The 25,327-nt window shown below is 44.4% G+C and overlaps 1 protein-coding gene across 7 annotated transcripts in view; it reads right to left on the bottom strand.

Moving 5' to 3' along the window:
- The window catches only part of P4HA2 (prolyl 4-hydroxylase subunit alpha 2), a 70,131-nt gene extending 50,328 nt beyond the window's left edge, over positions 1–19,803 (bottom strand). For 4 of the 7 annotated variants that reach the window (XM_084838852.1, XM_084838847.1, XM_084838851.1 and 1 more), the window contains exon 1: positions 19,435–19,803. The gene's annotated coding sequence lies outside the window, so the exon portion shown is untranslated. Of the gene's footprint in view, positions 1–3,603; positions 3,688–16,852; positions 17,019–19,434 lie in introns of those variants that run through there. The other 3 variants (XM_084838853.1, XM_084838849.1, XM_084838850.1) reach the window with 2 other exon arrangements.
- Between the last annotated feature and the right edge of the window lie 5,524 nt (positions 19,804–25,327).

Below are 25,327 nucleotides of genomic sequence, written 5' to 3'. Positions count from 1 at the left end.
TTCAGAAGCTATTTATTCAAATTCACCTATGGCTTGAGTTTCAAGAAGCAGATGCACAGGGAAACTCCAATGCATTTAGCATTGCCAAAACTTATCAATTTACAGCACAATCCTATGCATGTTTACTCAGAAGTAAGTCCCAATGAGTTAAATGGGACTTACTCACAGGTAAATGAGTATAGCACGGTGGGGAACATTTTCTGGCCAAAGAGACACATTCCCTTGTAGCTAACCTTCTGAAGGCCACCTGCCAATGGTGTGCACCCCGCCCCCAGAAAAAAGCAGACGGGCCCAAAGCAAAAGCGGGCAGAGTTACCCAACACTTTCTTTCTCACACACACACACACACACACACACATTTATGTACTTAGCAGCATGCAACAATACGAACAAACAATAATACATAAAGACATAAGCAATAAACCCATATTGAGACAACGTTCATTCCTTCACACACACACGGAGACACACACATGAGGAGCCCCACTATCCCACACAACAACTGGGTTTGAAAAAAAAGCCTTCTCTTAGCACCAATGGGAGACTTTTTTCAAACCTAACTGCAGTATGAGGAAGAGGCTATGAGTTGGTTGGGAAGGCCCAATGAATCACATCTGGTCCGTTGAATCACACCGGTTCCCCACTCCAAGTGTATAGGACTGCAGCCTAAGACTATCTAACTGGCAGCCTACAAGCCTGATTCAATCTGAGGCATCAACTTATTAGACATACGGAGTCACACCAAATTTGAATGAACAACTGGATCAAACCCTGCCTTTCTTTCCAAAACTGGAACTTAACACATCCTACTGCCTCAACCCAAATTGAGATATCCAGTTCAGAATAAGGGCTTGACTTTTTGTTTTGTTTTTTAAAGTACACACATAAAATACTATCTGGAAGGGTAGTGTATACATTTTATGTTTATCCAAACTTCTGTACTTGGCCATCTTCAACAAAATCAGCAGGTGAGATTGTGCTCGGGGCGGGGTGAGCTTTGAGGCTGCAATCCACTGTGGAGCAGACAATGAAGATCAACAGATTCTGTTTGATGGGGAAAGGACCTTGTAATGAAACATGCTTGGGGTTTGTGTTTGGAGGGAAGGAGATTGCCTTTCCGTTTCATACTCAAAGCAATGGCAAGGGGGTGCAGTGGAAGGGAGCATGAAATGAAGGCTTGGGGCAGGGGATTTTGTCAGTTAACAAGTTATGAGAGGAAGAGGGAATGAACTGGGTGGGAATGGGTTTAAGAGATGACGTGTTCTAATTGCATTCACCCCAGACTTCTGTTTACCATGAATTTGTTTTCATTGTTCCTCAAGATGTCCACTCTGTGTGGACATCTGAGGCAGTTAAGACCTCTGCTCACATGGAGGTTTTCACATGAAGGTCTCCCTGCTTCAAATGCCCACACTAATCCATGGATTGGGGGCAGGGGAGAGATAGAGAAGAGGTCCATGTCTGAATCATGGCCCCTGCAGCTCCTTTGTACATGCTTTGCCCTTCACGCAGACAACACGGGGGCTTGTGCCAACATGACTTCGATGCACTATAGGGTGTGCCTCACTGATGCTGCAGTGCTCACCCTTCCTTTAGCTGTTACAGTTGTTGCTGAAGCCTGCTGTTTCTAAATTTGGGTTTTAAGTGTCAACATATTTATTTTATTTATTTATTGCATTTATACCCTGCCTTTTTCCCTCTTGCAAGGAACCCAAGGCAGCTTACATTATCCTCCTCCTCTCCATTTTATCCTCACAACAACAACCCTGTGAGGTGGGTTGGGCTGAGAGTCTGTGACTGACCCAAAGTCACCCAGTGAGCTTTCATGGCTGAGTGGGGACTAGAACCTGGATCTCCCAGCTCCCAGTCCAACACTCTTGCCACTACACCACATGTAGTTGTTTATGCTATTGCGTTTTAAACAGTGAATTACTGACAGGCTGTTTCTATAGACATTTGGCCTGAAGGAATCCAGGTGGTGCAGACTGCTCAGAATCTGAGGTAGGACGCTCCAAGAACATAAATGGGACCTAGCAGTACTATGCATGTGTGTGCATATTATGTGCATACGCACAGGTGCATGTGAATGGATATGCAACTTAATTTAACCTTCAATAGGCTTTTCCCAACCATATTATATTTTTCAATTTCTAGGTAATTACCAGGATCAGTATACGGCTTTCTCTGTCCTCCCTACCAGAATCCAACTTCCTGTACACCCTGTAGGCAATTCTGTCACCACCCGGTTTGAGGAGTAGCACGTAGTACCACAATGATGTTAATTACTTCATCACATCTGCAATTTAGCATCATAACCTGAATGTTTGCATTTTCCCACGTAAACTGCAACCGTAACTGAGACAGATTGGTTTGAAAATGCTGAATCAATTTCTGGAACTTTATTAGCCTGAACTGCACCAGAATTAAAATGGAATAATGCCATACAAATCTAAACATTTGTGCTGCATCATTTTGAATCTGGACACAAAAATGTAACAGTCCTATTCCCTAGTCAGAAATGGAGGTCCAGTTCAGATGTAACAATGAACAGTCAAACTGCTTCAAAAAACATGGGACACTTGTAAATGCCCAAACCAGGATCTTATCCTGTCAATAACAATTATGTGTTTATTATTCTGCCCAACAGGGGGCAGAAATACATATACTTGTACATTTAGTCACAAGTATCACTGTACATTTTGTGTTAACATTTTTTAAAAACAATAATATTTTGGCCATAATATATAATCAGTTTATCCTGCTGTACCAACCTCCAACCAAATACCTCCAAGCCGTAAGTACTTAGAATAGTTATGCTGCAATATGGTGTAGTGGCAAGAGTGTTGGACTGGGAGCTGGGAGATCCGGGTTCTAGTCCCCACTCGGCCATGGAAGCTCACTGGGTGACTTTGGGCCAGTCACACACTCTCAGCCCAACCTACCTCACAAGGTTGTTGTTGTGAGGATAAAATGGAGAGGAGGAGGATAATGTAAGCCGCCTTGGGTTCCTTGCACAAGGAAAAAAGGCGGGATATAAATGCAATAATAATAATAAAAAATTCTATGGTCCATGGCAGGGTGTCCCAGGGTGCATTGGATGGATATTACAAAATTCCCTTACACTAGTAGAGAGCGAGGTCTACCACTAGAGGTCTCCTTGTTTTAACATTCTTGTTTGGCACCACCCCTACATACTGTTTTAGCCATTTCCTACTGCAGGAGTGAGAACCTCAGGACAGGGTCCACATCCAACCCTCCTGGATTTCCCAGATGGCCATGCCCCCTTCCCACGGCCATGCCCCCTTTCCCCCAACCACTAATCATGAGATGTCTCCCAGGTTTTGCGCAGTGTTTTCCCAATTCTAGGTTAAAATGCCTCCCCTACAGCTTAGTTACTGGCAATAAGTACTTCAAGCTAAAATATGATAACATTTTTGTATTTTGGTCAGAGTTGATTTGATTTAAATCAAGTTTACTTAAATCATGATTTAAATAATTTCTCTGAAGGACTCAATTTTAATTATTTAAATCACATTTGAATCACTAGTGAGGAAGATTCTATTTAATCATCATTTTTAGTAGAAGTACATTGCTTAGTATTACCTTCATACATATTCAGAGGTGTAGGTTTCATTAGAAGGTAGGAGGATAACTCGCGACAGAAGTTTCCTCAGGAGTCAGGACTGCATGAATATGTTCTGCTCACTTTGGGTTTCACTTTCTATTTCCCTCTACTATCTCTTGCATTTATATCCAGACTCCTCCTCCTTATTCAGATCTACTCCATCTCCTCAAATTCTCTATTCATTGACCTTCTCTACCTTTGCACGTAGGGAGAGGCAAGGCCTTGAGGGGAAGCGGGAGAGCGAGCAAGAGAGTGCACACTTCTCTACACCACCTGCAGTGCCGAATAGGACCGATCAGGTTATCTCCCATGTCCATAAATTGCTGTTATCATATTCACAGAATATAATTAGCAGTAATATAATTTGTATTCATGATGATATCTTTTTGTGAACCGCACAGAGAGCTTCAGCTATTGGGCAGTATAGAAATGAAATAAAAAATAAAATATGTTTGACCTATCTTTAAATATTAAAAAAACCAACAACAATCATTGACTTTTAGCCACCCTGATTTTGGCCTCACCCTCTTTTGGCTTTGGCAAATGCATTTGACCCTCTGGCTGAGAGATGTTCTGCACCCCTCTCCCAGGTTAAATTATATGCTCTTGAGTCCATCACTTAATTACAGAGGAGCCAGAGGGGGTCCAGCCCCCTTAGCCTTCATGATTCCTAGGCCCTCTCAGAGTTCGAGAGAGAGGCTTGGGCCACTTCCATTTTTTGATGCTCCTGGTACATTAAAAAATGGAGAAATGCCAAAACAGCGTTACAAAAACTGTGGTATATTTTAAATGTTTACATTTAGCAAATTAACAGTTTTAACACTAAAAAACACACTGCAGTAATTTGTAATAAATGTTCCTTTTTTATTTAACAAGTGCTTTTCTAGCTTGTGTGTGTGTAAATTCATCAATTATTTTAGAAAAATTTAGTTTTCTTGCAGTGTCACCGTTTCTGTTAAGCACAGCAAGGCCATACAAATGATCCTGTCCCACAGATGAATGGTAGTAATTCCTGACCTGCTTCAGCACACTGAAAGACTACTTCACTACTGATGCAGGTAGACTGAGAAAAATCCTCAATGCAAAATTAAAATATGGAATGAAAAACAAATTTCAAAACATCATAAAACCACATCACCCTGAGAAATACAATTATCAGAATTGACAAACAAAAACATAAGTTAAATTTTGACAATACTTTATTTCTCTGTAGTCTGTACACAAGTATAACAACAGAACGTCAGAATTTGAGGAGCAAAATAATGTTACTTCAGAATTTTCGATAACACAGACAGTATTATACTAAGTATGATTTGGACGATAGCTATGTGCCACTCATAACCTATAGGCTTAATTCTGTTTTAAATGTTCCACCACAGATGGTAATGTCCTAAAATATAATTGTGCTAGACAAGATAATTACAGGATTTATTAAAAGTATTAATTCACAGTGTACTACAGTCGGCGTGGCTCGTAATGTGACACAAGTTTAAAGTTGTCTGATGAATGTCTTCTTTCAATCCTGTCAGTTTATCTCTGTGTCTGTATGTATAACGTCATTTGGAGATAATGTCAAGTCTATATTTGAGGTCCTCCAGGAATGTGAGGCCTGGGCCAAAAGGCCCCCCTGTGATAGGCCCTTGTGATTCGCTCTCACAACCGGTTTTAGAAAAGATACAGGAGGGCAGGAAATTGAGTGACAGGGCTGATAGATTTTATGAAGGGCCCCATATATTTTCACCCATAATTCAAGCACTGTTCAAGTCTGAGATTTACTTTCAGCCATTTGAGCAAGCCAAAGTCTTGCAGCTAAAGCCTGAAAGATTTATCTATTGCTTTAATAAACCTGATATTTCTACCTAAAAACAAAATATAAAACATTGCGTCTCAGTGTATCAGAACTTAAACTGTATTATGACAAAGTTTAGCTAATCTTTATTTGATTAATGCCTGTCCCCAATTCATACATGACATGTAGTATTTGCTTTAGGGGTGTGGTCCTGTATTGAACCCATGAAGGCACATCACTTATATAAACAGCAATTTGAGGTTAGACTCTGCACAGGCCTTGAAGTGGGCCTGAGAGTTTTTCCCTCATATGGGCACTTTCGATTTCATGTATGGAAGTCATGAAGGGAAACAGCAATATTCTAAACCCACATCACAGTTCATTAATTCATTATTTTCCCCTTAATTTAATCAAAAGGGCTTTGCTTTTTCTGAGACCAAAACCTTAAATACAAAACATGTGCCTTGCTGCTGTTAAACCACTTGGCTCCAGTTATGTAGTTAACAGCCTGAGCCTATGTATGCTTACTCAGAAGTAAGTCCCCCTGAGATCAGTAAGACTAACTCCCAAGTAAGTATGTGTAGAACTGGAGACTAGGAACATTTAAATGAAGAGTGCAAGGGACAACATTTAAACACAACCCACATTATGAGGATCAAAATTAGTATTGCATGAGAAAGTTATACTCTGAAGAAAAGAATACCAATAATAAAAACACTCTGTCCATATTGGCCAGAATCTAAAGAATTGTGAAATTCATTCTGTGAGCCCAGTCTGTGTGCAGTTTTTTAAAACCACATTACTAATTTTATTGGTGTAATTTTCAGTACTCAGCAGAATCTCACCTGCTCAGAGAAGACTCATTTCTGCCTAATGAAACTGAAGCTATACATTCCTAATAAAGTCCTAAGACACTTTCAGAGGTCCTGGATCACCAGTAGCAGTCAACAACGCCAATCTGTCTTCCTTTACATTTATTTTTTATTTATTTGATTTGTACCACGCCTTTCTACCAAAAATGGCACTCAAGGCAGCTTACAATCACTAATAAAATTTGATAAAAACAATAAGCAATACATTAAAACACAATTAAAAACTATTAAAAACACAGTAACAGAGTAAACAAAGCACCCAGCTCAACAGACCCACTTACACAGCAAAAGCCCGCTTGTGGTCTTTTCCTGCCAGTGGAAGGACAGCAGAGAGGAAGTTAACCTAGCCAGGAAGTTTTAAACCCAGGGAGCAGCCACCGAAAAAGCCCTCTTTCATGTTGCCACCAAATGCACCTCTCAAGGCGGTGGTCTTGAAAGAAAGGCCTCTCCTGAAGATCTTAAGAACTGGGCAGGCTCATATGGGAGAAGGCAGTCTTTCAGGTAGCCTGGTCCCAAGCCATATAGTGCTTTAGAGGTCATACACAGCACTTTGAATTCTGCCCAGAAACAAACAGCAGTGAAGCTGCTGTAACAAGGTAGTCGCAGGCTCCCTGTAACCAACCCCAGTCAACAGTCTGGCAGCAGCACTCTGGACTAGCTGAAGTTTCTGAACAGTTTTCGAAGGCAGCCCCTTGTAGAGTGTGTTATAGTAGTCCAAACAGGATATAACTAAGGCCTGCGTGACCAGATCAGACGTTTCTAGGAATGGGTGCAGTTGGCGAACTAGCCTCAGCTGTGCAAACACGCCCCTGGCCACCACTGAGACCTGGGCATCCAGGTTCAAGGCCGAGTCCAGAAGTACACCCAAACTACTATTGTGCTATCTACCTGGAAAAATATCCATCAGGGTCCATCTATCCTGTAATTACTGTCTCTGATGAATACCTCTGAAATTTCTGATTTGGAGCCTTCCAGTCACAAGACAGGCCTCCCCCAACCTTGCCTATGTTTCTACAGAAGAATTTGTTGTTGTTGTTGTTCAGTCGTGTCAGTCTCTTCGTGACTCTATGGTCTCTATGGTGAGACCATAGCACGCCAGGCCTTCCTGTCCTGCGCTCTCTCCCGGAGCGTGCTCAAGTCCATATTCATTGCATCAGTGATGCTATCTAGCCATCTCATCCTCTGCTGTCCCCTTCTCCTTTTGCCTTCAGTCTTTCCCAGCATCAGGGTCTTTTCCAGAGAGTTTTCTCACAGACTCATAATTATGAAAGCTTTTTCTGGCCCAACATAATGTGCTGATTAAAGTACATCAGTTTCCTTATGGTTGTTTACTTGGAAGTATGTTCTACTATGTTCCATGAGCCTTACTCTCAAGTAAGTGTGCACAGGACTGCACGCAGTATTTGAAACCCAAATATTACAATCAAGAATAAGTATTTTAGACTCCTAAGCCTTGTTTAAATTATACTTCCTCCTCCCCACCAGACATACCTGAGGAGGGACTAGAAGCAGGCCCTGGACCAGGAGAACCTGCATTTATTTAATGCTAACTGTGTGAGATTGAACCCTCATTCCCAGGGAAATCTCACAAGATCCCACATACCAAGAACTGAAGCATCTCCCACTTCTGGAATTTATTTGTCCTTGTATCAAGGGGAGTGGGGTGGGGGTGTAGGAGAAGATATTTGTGAACCTAAGGCTACAACATGAGGGTAGTATCATTTGTATCGTCCTCAGTTATCAAAATGGATGCTACATTCTAAAAAATACAAATACCCTAACGTCTTTGGGATCCATAAGCCCTTTGGCGGTGTACTGGCAGTACTCACCAACACCAAAAAATTGCACTCATCCCTTGAAGCCAAGAGTTTCATACTAAACATCCCTCTTTTTTCCAGAGATAACTGCCTTCCAGCTGGCTCCTCGCTTCAGAGTTCAGCATTACACTCACAAAGCATTCCCTCCATAACCCCTCCAAATGCCTGCATCACCACCTTCCTTGCCAAGTGCCTAATGTGCATCTGCAAATAATTAAACAGCTAAACGCTAAACAACCATTAAATTCTTTGTGTGTGGTGTTTGTTTTGTATTTCTTTCCACAACAGCATATGAGGACATGGTGCCTGAAATGCTGTCTGTTAGCAAGAAACCAGCAGAGTCCTTAGCCCAATGATGTTAGTAATCTTGTGACTATGTAGTTATATAATCTTAAGAAATACCAGCATCGGAATCAGCTCCCAAAGGCTCCTTTAAGTTACAACAGGCACTGCATCGCCTCAGCAGTTTTAGATGTATTTATTTTAAAATCCCTTGCTCTGGTACTTTCAAATTCAGCTGTTCTAGCCTTTCTTACATTCAGATAAGAGTCCCAGCATATAGATGCATCTAATAATTGCTTGAACCAAATGACAAGGATGGAGCAAAGTCTATCTTGTCCAATTCATATGCTTTATCTTCTCTATCTGAAGCTAGCCAAAACTTTGGAGTACCAGACGCGTAACTTCCTTTTACTGCTCACAGCCCAGAATGTTAATACGCAACATCCCTTCAGATAAATCTGAAAACAGCTTGGAATATTAAAAGATTTTCTCAAGAAAACAATATTGAAAATCAGTCTAAAACCCGAGTTCTAAAATATTTGGAAGTAGGTCCCAGGGGAAATAAACGTGCTTAGGATCATAGCTTAAGCATTCAGGAACATTTAACTAAAAATTATGGAATGCTGTCCTTTCACATTAGATCAGCCTCCCCCAACATACTGCCCCCTGTGTTGGACTACAGTTCCCATCATCCCCAACCAGCATGACTGCTTGAGGTTGTCAACAACAGACAAGCCCAGATGAAGCAAAGCAATAAAACTATTCATAATCATTAGGGCACATTTGCATTTTAATTTGCACATATCAACACTACATATATAACACAGAGACTCAGCATGATACATATAAATGTACTGAGCACCTCACCTAAAAGACCTCAGGGAGTAAGAAATCTTTTTTGTAGGTGTAATCTAGTTTCTACCCAGGAATGATAAAAGGGATGGATTAACAAGACAATTCTGCCAGGTGGAAGGGTAAACATTACAAGCATCATCAGCAGACCCACTTCTCACAAACATCAAATGAGGCAGTTAAACCTGTTTCTAGACGGTACCCTTTCAAAGGGGACATGGAGGCTCACAAGTCTATATATGGAAAAAAAAAACCTTTCCTGCGGAAAGGTTAAATCTTGAAAACTAAATTTGGGAGCTTTCTAGCTGAGCACTCCCCTTCACATGCTGGTTTTCTACACGTAGGGTTGCAGGGGGAGAGGTTGGTCAGGAGAAGCATTCAATTGTGAAGCATCCCACCTGAAACGTGAAGCAGCACAATTTAGAAGTAGGTTTAATTCCTCATCTGATGTTTATGAGAAGTAGGGCCTTTGTCCTTACTGACTGTGGCCTCAGTCTCGGCTGTTCTTTGACTGGCTACTTTTGCTGGACTCCCCATCAACCCCAATGGTACCGAATAAGGTAACACCATGCTCATCACGCTACAAGGTCTGTATTTTCACAATGTTCAGCTACACATGCTCAAGTTATACTAGATCACAGACAGGCCACCTGCGGGGCTGGATGCAGGCCTTGGCTGCACCCTGTGCAGCCCTCCAGGGCCCCAGGGCGCACCACCCACTTTTCCCACCCACCCAGCTGATCAGCCATTAGCTGGGGGATGGGGAATAGATCACCGTTTTCCTGCAGCTAACAGCAGCATGAAAACAGCCATCTGGACTGGGTTTGCTTTGGGTGGGGAGCGAAGCTTTAACCATATCCCATTTGCAGTGATTCCGATGCAGAGATCACTGTTTCCTTGCTGCTAATAGATCCATAGACGTAAGTGGATGTGTGCCCTAAGCCACTGTACAGGGACAATGATTTCTAAACCAAAACAAGTCCATAATCCATCATCGTAAACCTGCTTTTATGATGATGTAAACCTGCCTGAAGACGGCTCAGGCAGCCAAAAGGTTTTCAGTGGCCAGAGTGTATCATCTGCTCTATCCCAGCCTTACCTTTGTCCATATATATTCCCTCCAATGACCACTCTAGTCCCCACTAGAAAATTTAAACTGTGCCAATACACAGATTTTGTTAAAGGCTCAACATCTGGGCATTGTCAGAGTTTAAATTCTCTGGTAGGGTATTTTTTAAATTTTCTTGTTAAATATTAAGGAAGTCATCCATGTCCGTCAGACCTTCATCATTTATCCTTATAGATCTCAAGGTTTCTCATTGTGAATTTGAGCTGCAGAAATCTACACTCCATAGCTACTAACTAATGGTCTGTAAGTAAGCGGAGAACTCTGAAAAAGTACTACAAGATAATACAATAAGCATGAATCATGTTGAGTATATTCACTCATTTCACTGGCATTACTGACTAGAAGCAGGAAAGCAATAATCCTGATTAATCTTAATAATTCAGACGGAAGTATAGAAGTGTACTTATTCATGAAAATACTCTTCCCACTCATACAAGCTGTGCAAATCAAAGAGTATAAACAAGGTTAAGAACCAAGCCTGCCAACACATTATTCAAATGAAGGTTGGGTTAAATAGAAAAGCTGAGCCATATTAATCTTAAAAATAAAAATCATGAAACTCCATAAAGTTATTACCCATCAGGGAAAGAGCACTAATGCAACAAAGAATGAGCTAGAAGTGTCCAATTCAAATTTCAACTTAGCTATGAACTCTTTAGGTAGCTTTAGGCAAGCCACTGTCTCTCATTTTCAGTTCCCCATTTTTACTATGGCCATAGCAATACTCGCTTTTCTTACAAAGCTATTGTTGTAAGGATAACTAGGACTGGAACCCTATGCACGCTTACTTGGGTAAAGACCCAATGAACACAATGGGCCAAACATCCAAGTAAACATACATAAGATTTGGCTGCCAGATAGCGTGAAGCACTGGAGGAAAGGGGTGGGGTGAGGACACTCTAAGCATGTTATATATTAGTGTTACTATTATTTGACAACTTAAGATATGGCTCTCTGCTGGTCAAACAACAGCTGTGATTACTTATAATTCATTTGGCAGGATCTGCTTGAGGAAATCATGACACTAATCTCACCTCCTGAAAATTATTGCCAGTTCTTGTGTACAGTTGACTAATTTCTTTCTAATGTACCTGTAAAATAAAAGAGTTCATTGATGTAAAACACTAAATGTCAGTACCTTGGAAGAAATCCCAAGATTTTCTCTTCTTAAACGGTGCAAATCTCTGTGGGAAAGATAGCAGACGGACAACCAGAAGCTTCCCAGTATTATCCAGATGTGTGAAAAATTGCTGCTCACTTTGTATTCTCATAAGCAAAATACATAAGAACATAAGAAGAGTCCTGCTGGATCAGACCAAGGGTCCATCTAGTACAGCATTCGGTTCACACAGTAGCCAACCAACTGTTCTTGGAGTGGTGATATATGAAGGGAATGTGAGATGGGTATATGTTTTCCATCCCAGAAACAGCCGATTAAACTCTAGTGGACAGTACACTGGTACACACATGCAAATTTAGTGTATCTGGTACAAGCAGTAAGCAGAAGTTGCCACCTGTGCTGTTCCAAATAGTTACCTCTGTAAGTAATTTTGATAAAAGCAGCAATTGCATATGAAAACCAGTTCTCTGTTCTAAGATTTCCAAACACTCTACATTACTGTAGATAGACTATTAGGGTTCCTCTTCCACACACTGTCCAATATTAACAGCAGGAGGCAAAATAACATTCTTAACTAGTCGTGTTTTGACTCCCTACAATCCACATCAACAGGGAAAGATAAACGTTTTGTAACTCCCTAAACACTTGATACCTTAGATTCAGTTTGGACAGAAAGCACAAGAAGGTGGGAAAGTGTTCTATTCCATTTGTTTAAAAATGCCAAATGGGCAAGAACGAACAGAAGTGACAAGGAACTAGAGTTTAAATGAGGAACAGATTGGCAATGGCGGTGGGGGGAGTGAAAGAAAGAGGAAGGACTTTTCACTGAAGCTGAATATTTGTTTGGTGGTTAAAAACAAATTCATAGAATCATAGAATAGTAGGGTTGGAAGGGGCCTACAAGGCCATCGAGTCCAACCCCCTGCTCAATGCAGGAATCCAAGTCAGAGCATCCCTGACAAATGGCTGTCCAGCCTCGTCTTGAAGGCCTCCAGTGTGGGAGAGCCCACCACCTCCCCAGGTAATTGGTTCCATTGCCGTATTGCTCTGACACTCAGGAAGTTTTTCCTGATGTTCAGTCGGAATCTGGCTTCCTGTAACTTGAGCCCATTATTCCGTGTCCTGCACTCTGGGATGATCAAGAAGAGATCCTGGCCTTCTTCTCTGTGACAACCTTTCAAGTACTTGAAGAGCGCTATCATATCTCCCCTCAGTCTTCTCTTCTCAAGGCTAAACATGCCCAGTTCTTTCAGTCTCTCTTCATAGGGCTTTGTTTCCAGTCCCCTGATCATCTTTGTTGCCCTCCTTTGAACCCTCTCCAGCTTGTCTGCATCCTTCTTAAAGTGTGGTGCCCAGAACTGGACACAGTACTCCAGATGAGGCCTAACCAGTGCTGAGTAGAGGGGAACTAGTACTTCCCGGGATTTGGAAGCGATGCTTCTATGAATGCAGCCCAAAATAGCATTTGCCTTTTTTGCAGCCACATCACATTGTTGGCTCATATTCAGCTTGTGATCGACGACAATTCCAAGATCCTTCTCGCTCGTAGTGTGGTTGAGCCACGTATCCCCCATCTTGTAACTGTGCATTTGGTTTCTTTTTCCTAGGTGCAGAACTTGGCATTTGTCCCTATTAAATGCCATTCTGTTGTTTTCTGCCCAGCACTCCAGTCTATCCAGATCACTTTGAATTTTGTTTCTGTCTTCCAAAGTATTAGCTATCCCTCCCAATTTTGTGTCATCTGCAAATTTGATCAGCATTCCCTGCACCTCCTCCTCCAAGTCATTAATAAAAATATTGAAGAGCACTGGGCCCAGGACTGAGCCCTGCGGTACCCCACTCGTTACCTCTCCCCAGCTTGAGAAGGTCCCATTGATAAGCACTCTTTGGGTCCGATTCTGTAGCCAACTGTGGATCCACATGATCGTTGTTTCATCTAGCCCACTTCGAGCTAGTTTGCTCATCAGGATATCATGGGGCACTTTGTCGAAAGCTTTGCTGAAGTCGAGGTATATGATGTCTACAGCATTCCCACGGTCTACAAGGGAGGTGACTTGATCAAAAAATGAGATCAGATTTGTCTGGCAGGACTTGTTTTTGACAAATCCATGTTGGCTTCGAGTAATCACTGCATTGTTGTCAAGGTGCTTCCAGATGGATTGCTTTATGATCTGCTCCAGAATTTTCCCAGGGATTGATGTCAGACTGACTGGTCTGTAGTTCCCAGGTTCCTCCTTTTTACCCTTTTTGAAGATAGGGACAACGTTAGCCCTCCTCCAGTCATCTGGCACTTCCCCGGTCCTCCATGATTTCTCAAAGAGAATAGACAGCGGTTCTGAGAGCTCTTCTGCCAGTTCCTTTATGACTCTAGGATGCAGTTCATCTGGCCCTGGAGATTTGAACTCATTCAAAGTAATGAGGTGTTCCTTGACCATATGCCTGTCGATCTCAAGCTGCAATCCTGCCCCTTCAGCCTGTACTTCGCCTTTGCCAGGGGGGTCATAGACCCTCTTTTGGGAGAAGACTGAGCCAAAGTAGGAATTGAGCACCTCTGCCTTTTCTTTGTCCTCTGTTATCATTTTGCCATCCTTATTTAATAGCTGAACAACCATTTCTTTCCTCTGCCTTTTACTATGCACGTAGCTGAAGAAAGCCTTTTTGTTGTTTTTAGCATCCCTCGCTAACCTCACCTCGTTCTCCGCTTTAGCCTTCCTGACGCCATCCCTGCAATTCTGTGCTACCTGCCTGTACTCTTCCTTTGTTACTTGGCCTTCTTTCCACTTCCTATATGTGTCCTTCTTTGTTTTCAGGTCATCCCTAAGCTTTTTGTGAAGCCACATTGGCTTCTTCTGTTGTCTTCCACCTTTTCTTCTTGTTGGAATTGTTTGTGATTGTGCCTTGAGAATTTCCTTTTTTAAAAGTTCCCACCCATCTTGGACTCCTTTTCTCGCTAGCATTGCTTGCCATGGGACCTTACTGATCATTGTTCTGAGTTTATTAAAATCAGCTTTCCTAAAATCCAGGGTACGCGTTTGAGTACACTCGGCTTTTGCTTCCCTTAGAACCAAGAACTCAAGTACAACATGGTCGCTTTCCCCCAGAGTTCCTGTAACTGCTACTTTATCCACTAAGTCATCTCTGTTGGTTAGGATCAAGTCAAGGATAGCCGATCCTCTAGTTCCTTCCTCTACTTTCTGTAGGAGGAAGTTATCCGCCACACAAGTCAGGAATTTCCTGGAGGGGCCATGTTTTGCAGAATTTGTCTCCCAACAAATATCGGGGAAATTGAAGTCCCCCATTACTACTATATCATGCTTCCTTAAAACATTGGCTATTTGCTTTTCAAAAGTTTCATCCTTGTCTTCTCCTTGATTGGGTGGCCGGTAGTAGACTCCGACCACCAGGTTCCTTTTATTCTTTGCTCCATTTATTTCAACCCAGATGCTCTCGATGGGGCTACCAAGCTCCTCCTCCTGTATTTCTGTGCAGAGATATGTATTTTTCACATACAGTGCAACCCCGCCTCCCTTTCTGTTCCTCCTGTTCTTTTTGAACAAGTTATATCCTTCAACTGCTGTATTCCAGTCATGAGAGTCATCCCACCAAGTCTCAGTTATACCTATCAAGTCATAATTTCCCTCCTGTATTAAGAGTTCAAGTTCGTTCTGTTTGTTTCCCATACTCTGGGCATTAGTATATAGACATCGAAGACCATGTGCTTCATAGTCTGGCTTTCTTCCTACATGTGTCTGAAGACTATTATTGGGCGCTATCAGCGCTGTTCTCTCCATTGCAGTGCATGCGCCTACGTCCATTGTTACCCCCAACATTACATCTCCCTTCCCCGTAGGATTCAGTTTAAAGCCCTCCTGATGAAGTTCTTCATGCTGTGGCCAAACACATTCTTCCCAGCCTTTGTGAGGTGCAACCCATCCCTAGCCAACAGCCCATCTTCCAGGAAGTATAGCCCGTGGTCCCAGAATCCAAATCTCTCTCGTCGGCACCACCTTCGTAGCCAGTCATTCACCCGGAGTATTTTTCGTTCCCTTTCTATCCCTCTTCTAACTACTGGAAGGATGGATGAGAAAACTATCTGGGCCCCAAAGTTCTTGAGTTTCCTTCCCAAAGCTTCAAAGTCTGACGTGATCTCTTCGTAGCTCCGCTTGGCGGTATCATTTGTTCCCACATGGATGAGAAGAAAGGGATACCTGTCAGTGGGCTTTATGAGTGCAGGCAACCTTTCAGTCACGTCTCTAATCTGTCCTCCCGGGAGACAACATACCTGGCGAGTCCACGGGTCTTCGCGACATACTTGGGTCTCGATCCCACGCAGCAAGGAGTCTCCCACTACTACCACTCTTCTCTTCTTCTTCTTGTAGGCCTGGGTTTCATCGCCTCTGTTTGACTGACCTTTAGCCTCTTGCTCACTCTCATGCAGGTTCCCCTGTGATTCTTCCTCTGCAGGCTGTCCTCCAGTCTCATCTGCAAGTACCTGGAATCGGTTCCACAGCTCCACCGCTTCCACTGGTGCAGAGTGGCGTCTAGTTCTTCTTCTCCTAACTGTCACCGTTTTCCAAGGAGTATCCTCTACTCCATTTTTCTTCACCTCAGCATTTCCCACTGCCTCATCTTGCTGTTGCTCTTCAAGCTTCTGGTCTGCCCTTTGCTGCTGTAGTTCCCCCATTCTGTCCAAGAACTCTTCGTGTTCTCTTATTCCCCGGAGGGTTGACAGTCGCCGCTCCAGTCCACTTACTTTTTCCTCCAGCAGCGTGATCAACTTGCACTTGTTGCAGGTGTAGGCCATGTTGTTCTCAGGCAAGAAAACAAACATTGCACACACCTTGCAGGTCACCACCACTGGAGAGTCTTGTCCTTCCATAGCCTCTTTTCCCTTTTTGTGTCTAGCTTTGTGATTGTTCTAGACTAGCCTGTGCCTGCTCCTCTACTCAGTAGAGGTTAAAAGCAGAGTCCCACTGGTGTGGAAGTGTGTGTTACAAGACAAATAAATGAAAAAAAAGTTAGTAAAAAAAAATTAAAAAAAATGTTAGGGGCCTCCCCCTTGACCTCCCCTGCCGAACTCCCCTGGCTAACTCCTGTTTGCTCCCCCTGTCCGCTCGCTCTGTTCGCTCGCTCTCTGGGATCTTGCTTGCTTCTGTAGTCCCTGGACCAGCTGGAGCAGCTTGCTCTGCTCTGCTCTGCTCAGCTGGGAGGCAGGAAACAGACTGAAGCTTCCCGCCCAGTCAGCTGCTGGGAGTACTCAGGCCACACCCCTCCAATTCAGTTGGAGCTCTCAGAAGCTCCTGGTGAGCTCACAGCCAGTCAGAAGGATAAAGGGCAGCGCCCTGGGCTTCCTGCAACCCACTTACCTCTTAGCCTCTGTCTCCTTTGTCTCTTCAACCACTGCAACTCCCCTGGCCAACTCCTGTTTGCTCCCCCTGTTCGCTCGCTCTGTTCGCTCGCTCTCTGGGAGCTTGCCTGCTTCTGTAGTCCCTGGACCAGCTGGAGCAGCTTGCTCTGCTCTGCTCTGCTCAGCTGGGAGGCGGGAAACAGTATTGTGAATTAATACTGTTATATAATTCACAATATTAAATAAATAATAAATAAATAATAAATGTTGAATTCACATTTATAATATAAATGTGAATTCAACTTCACATTTACAGCTAAAGTGGAACTTCAGCATCAGAATCTGAAATTATATATAACCCAAAGTATTAATTAATATTTATATAAATATAAATTAGCTACCACGCCACCACTGATTCAGTCAATGCACTATACCATACAACAATGTTTCATTTGAAAAAGAATAAATTCAAATGGCATTATGGTAGGTGTTATAAAAGAAGGCCATTGCTTTGAATTTCAGGAATCTACCCATGGAAGGAAGGATGAAAAGATCTGATACCAAAATCTGTTTCCCGGGAGAGGGTTGTGCATACTATATGCTTAACTCTTCCCACTGAAATCAATGGGACTGAGAAGTCTTTATTTGGCTTCTTGGATCATGCAAACCACAGCATTCATGAATCATGAATAATAGATTGTGGTTGAATGAGAACATCTAATGTAGAAATGAAGCATCCATTTAGATTCAGACATGTTACCACTTCCCTTGGGAATTACTAGTGGCAGAGGTAAATTACTACTATGAAATTTGCTTTTCTGTTTCTACTTTATTCTGTGGGATTTGGGGGTGCTAGTTTAGGGATTCTCCTCGTGCTCATAAACTATGTGCAAGACTATGTGAACCACAATCAAATGGAAGTGATACTGATATTCAACACCTGACAAACACTAGGTTTTCAGGGCTTTGAAGGGAATACGATAAATCTGTTGCTCTATTGTACACACATTCATTGTCTCTGTCCCATTATGGCCTCTGGTCAAACAAGCTTTGCAGGTTTTTGAAGCATCCATAGTGGGATAAGTAAAAATGAACATCCGTACCACACTGCATTTGTTTTTTCTTCCCCATAAACTTTCAGTCTAATGCTACTGTCTGTGCACAGCTAGTATTTGTATTGTCTGGCTAGAAAGCCACAGGCCTGGCTGAGTACGGATGCATAACATGGACCTGAGTGAACCATATCATGTTGCAAACTGCTTGTACAGGGATATGCAACCAAAACATGGGATGATCCACACTGCTCCACTCCCAAAGTCTGGGAAACTCTTATGTAAAGGAGATCACGGTGTGCCCTACCAGTGAGGCTGACCTTATACTGCCATCCACCACTGCCATAGGAAGTTTGTAAAATCCTAAAGCCTTTTTCTCTGGAGCACTTGAGAACTAAGAAGGAAAAAAATACAACTCCCGCTGACAGTGCGTCTGTTTTGGTGTACAACCCCCACCCCCCAACTACATGCACGGCCAACGTAGGATAAAACTTCATGCATCTGATGAAATGGACTCTAGTCCGCAAAAGTTTATGCTGTAATAACTTTGTTAGTCTTGAAGGTGCCAGAAGATTCTGCTGTTTTCAGTTGAAGAGACAGTCTAAGAAGAAACTCTGGCATCTCTGGAGAACTTCAGAGTAATTGGGAAGGAGCACCAAACTATCCATACAGCCACAGTAAGTCACTACCCGCAATTCCCCACGCCTCTTCTGAGAAGCATATGAAATTTGGAGCACTCCTTATAAGACCGAGTATCTCCTGTTTTCTCGTGTAAAGGAACAGCTACAAGCGCAAGGGAGACTGACTATCTTCCCACCCGAGTCCCCTCAAGTTCAGAGACCAAATAAATGCCTTTCCCAATGAGTCGAGGTGTGATAAGTTCGGTGCACTCCCACCCCCTCTCAACGTGGCTTTCCTGCCTCAAGGTCCTACTGACGTTGGCCGAAGATGGTTTACACTATTTGTCAGGGCCACTCAACACCCATTCCACGGCACTGAAAATAGCATTCCAGGGTTTCACGTTTTGAAAACCCAACTCTACACCCAGTTCTATTTATCCTACGGGACTTTCGATGCGCTCCCTCCCAAATCACACCACTCAAGGAAGGCTGCGGGTTGTCCCTCCTCGGACAAATGAGGTCTTCCTTTAGGGAAGGCAGAGGAGCGGCTGCAAGCCTCCAGGAATTAAAACGGATGGTTATGGCTACCCTCAGCCTATTCGCCAGCCTGCCCCCGCGATGTGTTGGACTACAGGTCCCATGAGCCCCAGCTATCCATGCTGGCTGAGGACGACAGGAGCTGCAGCCCAACACATGGGGGGGGGCATCGGGTTGGGGAAAGCTGGGCACCGTGGTCCAGCAGGCGTTTAGCCTGCCTCTGCTGCTTACGTGGGATCCAAGCCTTCCCCAAACTCCGGGGCTAACCCGCAGCCCCACAGACCTTCCGCAGGTAGGCACCCTCCGAGAAAGACGTCTCCTGTAAGCGCCCCTCCGCTCCCCCCGCGCCCCGAACGGCGCAGATCGAGTCGCGGGTGCCCGAAAGGGCGTACCTGCTGCCGACAGCGCTGCCGAGGAGGCGCCCGCGGGGCTCCCTTCGGCGCGGGCGGCGCGCCGCGCAGCCGGAGAGCGAGGGGCGGCCGCGGGCGGGCGGGCGGGCGGGCGCGCAGACCTGGGATCGGGCGGGGAGCCCGGCGCGCGGAGCGGCAGAGGCAGCGGGCGGCAGCGGCCGATCTGGCCCCGCGGCCCGGCTAACGCGGCGTCCGAGGGGCCCCCCCGGCGTGCCTCGCTCCCGCCCCGCCCCGCCCCGCCCCGCCCCGCCCCGCCTGCGAGAAGCGCCGTGCGCGGCTCGCCCGGGAACACGCGGCGCTCCGCGCCTTCTAGAACAGCCCGGGCGCCTCGAGCCGAAGCCGCGCGCTCCCTCCTCCCCCTTCGCTGATGCGCTCGGCGTGCTGCGCTCCGATTGAGCGGCTGCCACGTCGGAAACTCCGCCCCCTCTTCCCTGGCGCAGGCTTCCCGGGCGGTACCGTAATGCTCGCAATAGTCGCCCCGCGGGCGCTCTGGAGAAGGGCGGCGGGGACCGCGCTGCGGGGAGACCGGGAGCGCTGCGACTGCGTCCGGGACAGCCGCAGCCACTGTTTCAGCCTTAACGGGAGAGATGAGTTTTCTTCTACGGCTTTCCTGCCATCCTTAACAAACGGGCATGCCGTAGGCCAGGGATGGGGAAGCTGTGGCCCTCCAGACGGTACTGGACTGCAACTCCCATAATCCCTCGTTCTTAGCTAGGCTGCTAGGAGTTGCGGTCCGTCTGGAGGACTACACCTTCCCCATCCCGCCTCAAGCGCTCTTGGAGCAAAGGGCATTTCACAGCCAAGGAGGACAGACAGGAACAAGGGAGGAAGAGATGGACAGACCTCATCCAGTGTGTGTGTGGTGGTAGGGTACTTGAAATGCAAAATGTTGCCCAAAGTATGCATACCAAATTTTATTCTGATGGTTTCAAGGAAGAAACCTCATTGTGTTCTGTTTCCATTGTGTGTTTCTTTTCCTTTTGAAAACAGGTCTGTGGATCTTGGTGGTATTTGAACTTGAAGCATAGAATTGTGTTCCGAACGTGTGCACCAAATGTCACTCTGGTATCTCCACACTCCATGCTGATATCTCCACACACATTGCCAAATGGAGTGGTGAATGTTCAAGTTAAACCACAGGACTTTGGTTTCTCTCCCCTTGGGCAACCAGTTATTCACATGGTGTCAAGAGGAAAAAGCAAGCCATTTAAGGGCATTTTCTCGGGTCTCTTGGATGGCAACTTCTGTCATTCAGAATCCCCCAGTAAGCAACAACTGTTTGCACCTTATAGGACTCAGGAATAAGATATGCAAAATAGGTAAGAAATACTCCAGAAGAGTAGAAGTATCAGGGCCAAGCTAGAGTAACAGTCACCAGTTTGTTTTGATTTTAATGAAAAGGTATCCAGGAGTGGCTGAATAGGAGTAGAAGAACATCTACATATGATATCCCTTTCCCATTTTTCCACTTCTAGCGGCAGATTTGTGGCAGTAAGCTCACAGTTCTTTAATATCTTTCTCTTCTGTTTCTGCTGTGGAAGGCAAGGTGTGAGCAAGGGGTTGGACTAGATGACCTTCATTCCAACTCTTTGATTCTAAGATTGCAGCTTGGACAGGAGAAGGTTACTGGACTTCTGTAGTTAAGAAGGACTGCTAGAGATATTGCCTTAATGGCCCTGGTAAATATCCCTTTGGTGGATAAACTACAGCTGATATATTAGCATGGAAACTAACTAATTGGCAGATTGCTCTCAAGAGCTGAATTACTACCAAATACCTAAACAGGAGATACCTCTCCCCCCACCCTCCTATGCACATTTGTGTGTGAAAAGAACTATAGTGGTTTGAGTCAGACAGACACAGAAGAGAGTCAGAGAGCTAAGTTTCTTAGTGTGAAAAGCTAACCAAATCTTGCAGTGCTGGCTTTCTCACTGGAGATCTGATGTGGAAGCAGTGTAAGGCAATGTTCTATTAACCCTTTGATTTGTGTCTAGCTTTTTATCACCCAATTGTCCCTTTTGTTGTGCTTTGTTTGGTTTTAGTTGTTTAGTTAAAAAAAAAAAAAAAAAAAAAGGTAAAGGTGTCCCCACCCAGTCGTGTCTGACTCTAGGGTGTGGTGCTCATCTCCATTTCTAAGCCAAAGAGCCAGCGCTGTCCGAAGACGCTTCCGTGGTCATGTGGCCGGCATGACTGAACACCGAGGTGCACTGAACACTGTTACCTTTCCCGCCGAAGCGGTACCTATTTATCTACTTGCAATTTCTTGCTTTCGAACTGCTAGGTTGGCAGGAGCTGAAGACGGGAGCTCACTCCATCACGCATCACTCGGGTTTCGAACTGCTGACCTGCCGACCTTCCAGTCTGCAGTTCAGCATCTTAACCACTAAGCCACCGCAACCCCCCAAGTTGTTTAGTTACTTATTGCTAAAGTTATGTTGTATTATAGTTTATTTTGGCCTTCCAGCCAAAAAGCCCCCCAAGGCATCTCACAAAAGTGTCCCTTTTGTTCATGGGATGTTGTATTATATAAATGAAAATGTTCTTAAAATAAGGAGCATATAAAAAGGGAGATGGAAGAACTGCTACTTTAGGAGTACCAAGGAGGGAAAGAAGATGCACACATAAACATCCCTTTATGGTCTGAGGGAGCGTAGACATATGCAGGAAAAGTCACATAAACTTCTTAACTCTGGATAGTTACAAACTTAAAACTTTCCCTAAAAATACAATGTGTCATTATTAGAACATGGCCCAGATGCCACTCTGTCACTGAAACATGATATTATTATCATTATCATCACCATCATTATTATTATTGCATTTATATCCCACCTTTTTTCCTCCTTAAGGAACCCAAAGTGGCATACATAATCCTCCTCCTCTCCATTTTATCCTCACAACAACAACCCTGTGAGGAGGTTGAGCTGAGAGTCTGTGACTGGCCCAAAGTCACCCAGTGAGGTTCCATAGCTGAGTGGGGACTAGAACCCGGATCTCCAGAGTTCCAGTCCAACACTCTCGCCACTACACCACACTGGCTCTCAGTGATATTACCTTGTTGTGGAGTGGACAGTTATTGTTGTTTTCAAAATCACATTTCCATCCACCAAGGTACTCAGCTCAGCTTACACAGTATCACTCCATTTTACCCTCAGTCAAGTAATAAAGGATGATGACATACACCCAGTGAACTTCGTGCAGCTGCATCAGCCTGTTCTCCTTTGTAAAGCACCCTTGGGAGGGGACTGCCTGCATCACAGAAGAGAGAGCAGGGAAGGAAATGTTCCCTGCCGGTCACTCTTCCTGAAACTGACCCTGGTTGCTGTAAACCCCCGTGGAATTCCGCGGCCCTGGTAGCAGGCAAGAGAAAGAGGATGGTTAAGTCACCCTTCCCCAACCTCAGTGCTCACCAGCCCCAGCCAGCATAGCCTGTGGTCAGGAATGCTGCGGATTGTAGTCCAAAACATCTGGAGGGCACCTGGCTGAGGAAGGCTAGTTTAAGTCAAGAAAAGCTTGCCTCTCAGGAGGACATCGACGCAGAGGATCCAACCACCTAGAGATTCATTGCAACATCCGTGATTCTACACAGTACATAGAATCATGGTAATGTGTGAAGCTGAGGAGCTGATCGTGGAAGTACAGTCAAGAGATCACAAACAACCTGCTTTGTGATGACAGCTAGAGCACCGTGTGTGGGCGTGCTTCTGCTTAGCTCCACATTCTTTCCCTGCCAATATTCTGTGTCTACTGTACCATCATCCTGCACCTTTCAGGATAGCAGCATATGAAAACCATGCCCCATTTGCAGGTATGCCAAGAAAAAAAAGTATTTATTATACTTTCAAATTGCCCAATAGCCCAAGATTGATTGATTGATTACATTTCTATACTGCCCAACAGCTGGAGTTCTCTGGGTGCTGTACGATACATTCCTAACAAAATGGAAATAATAAAACAATGAATAAAAACGGCATTTAATAAAACTGAGGTAAAACCAGCAACAAAGAGTAAAAACATTCCAGAACATAAAACCAAAGTAAAACCAGCTGCACTAAGAGTGCAGTGATCTAAAAGCACTAAAAACAGTTCTTAGAATGCCTGGGAAAATGAAAAGGCCTTCAACTGGCACCAAAAAGAGCATAACGTAGGCATCTGGTGAGCCTCTCGGAGGAGGGTGTTACAGATGGGGCCACCACTGAAAAGGCCCCCTCTGTTGTAGCTGCCTGTCTCACCTCATTCAGCAGGGCACCTGAAGCGGAGCCTCAGATGATGACCTTGGTGTCTGGGTAGGTAAATATGTAAGTAGAGACTCTGTCAGGTAAAAGATGAGGAAACTGACAATTCTAAAGTCATTTCAACAGATCAAAGTAAGGCTTTCTTCGTTGTTCTTTGGGACAGCCTCTGCACTGTCCTCTAGGAAGCACTTCAGTCTGGGAAATGATAAACTCACAGAATTATTATTCTAATTATTAGGATTTCTGGCCCACTTTTCAGGGTGTATACCCTCCCAAAGCAGGTTACAACAAAGCAATAAAATACATAAATATACCATAATTTAAATGTAATACATAAGGTTAAATGACATTGAAGCAATGATTAAATCCAATGCAGATCTGTTTGCAGCATGCAGCATTTAGTGCAGTGTTTGTCTGCAGAGCTATAAGCAACCTTCCCTTTTCTAGAGATCCATCCTTCCCCTTTGCGCATTCAAATCCCTCCTCAAGACTCACTTAGCAAAGCCATCCCTGGACCACAACAATTTCACCTTTTGTAGTCCATCCGTTCCATCTGAGTCACCACAACACATTCTCAGTTTATCTTAGCTCTGTTCAGGCGTCTACTTCTGTACATCCTCAGAACACATGGACAGAGGAGTGGGGCTGTGCGTGCCAGCCCTGCCGCCATTGTCCTCCTCTCCAGCTGAGCAGCATCAGGCCCTTGCGTATTCAGCTAAGCATGCTTAGAACCCTCCATGTGATTGGGAATCCTGTGCAATCAGGATCCTTGATCATGTGGAGGATTCTAAGCATGTTCAATTGAACGTGAAAAGATTCTGCCCTCAGAGCTTCTCACTCATGAAGATCTGAGACCTCATTGGGGGCAAGAATATTGCACATGGGCCCCACTCCTCCCTTCATGCATTCTTGGGGAACACCTGAACAAGGCTCTTGCCCTTCTGTGGTCTCTACTCCTGTCTCCATGCTGTCCTTCATGAGAGAGTTGCGTGAATGGGCATCATGGCAGAAAGGGCTGGGGCCTCGTCCTCGAGGTTGTGCAGCTATTCAGCCCTGCCCCCAACACCCACACACTGGGCGTGCATGTCTGCAGGGAAGAGCCTACACTACGCCCTGTTCAGGTGTGAAGAGAATGCATGAGGGTTTATTGCTGTTATGCTGCTTGGTGTTTGGTTAAATGCTGTTGACTGCTTTTATCCTGCATTTATATTGTGGCATTTTAATGTTTTTGTTTTCATTTGTTTTACCACATAATTTTAACTTTTTGTAAGCCACCCTGGGAACCTGTTGAAGAACTGGGTAAACATCAAATACGTAAATAGAATATAAATCAGAAGTCCTGCAAAATATGCCAGAAATGTTGACAGTCATATCCAGCAAATGTAATTGGTAAAACCGTATCCAAGCCATAGAGGACTTCTAAATTTTCTAACAAAGTTCTTGTTGTTGTTCAGTCATTCAGTCGTGTCCGACTCTTCGTGACGCCATGGACCATAGCACGCCAGGCCTTCTTGTCCTGCGCTGTCTCCCGGAGTGTGCTCAAGTTCATATTCATTTCATCGGTGATGTTATCTAGCCATCTCATCCTCTGCCGTCCCCTTCTCCTTTTGCCTTCAGTCTTTCCCAGCATCAGGGTCTTT

Source organism: Heloderma suspectum, chromosome 2 (assembly GCF_057233095.1).
Source record: "Heloderma suspectum isolate Gila_16-S chromosome 2, 16-S_ref, whole genome shotgun sequence".
NCBI lineage: Eukaryota > Metazoa > Chordata > Lepidosauria > Squamata > Helodermatidae > Heloderma > Heloderma suspectum.
The sequence above is the reverse complement of the archived record's forward strand: the minus strand, read 5'-3'. Positions and strand labels throughout refer to the sequence as shown.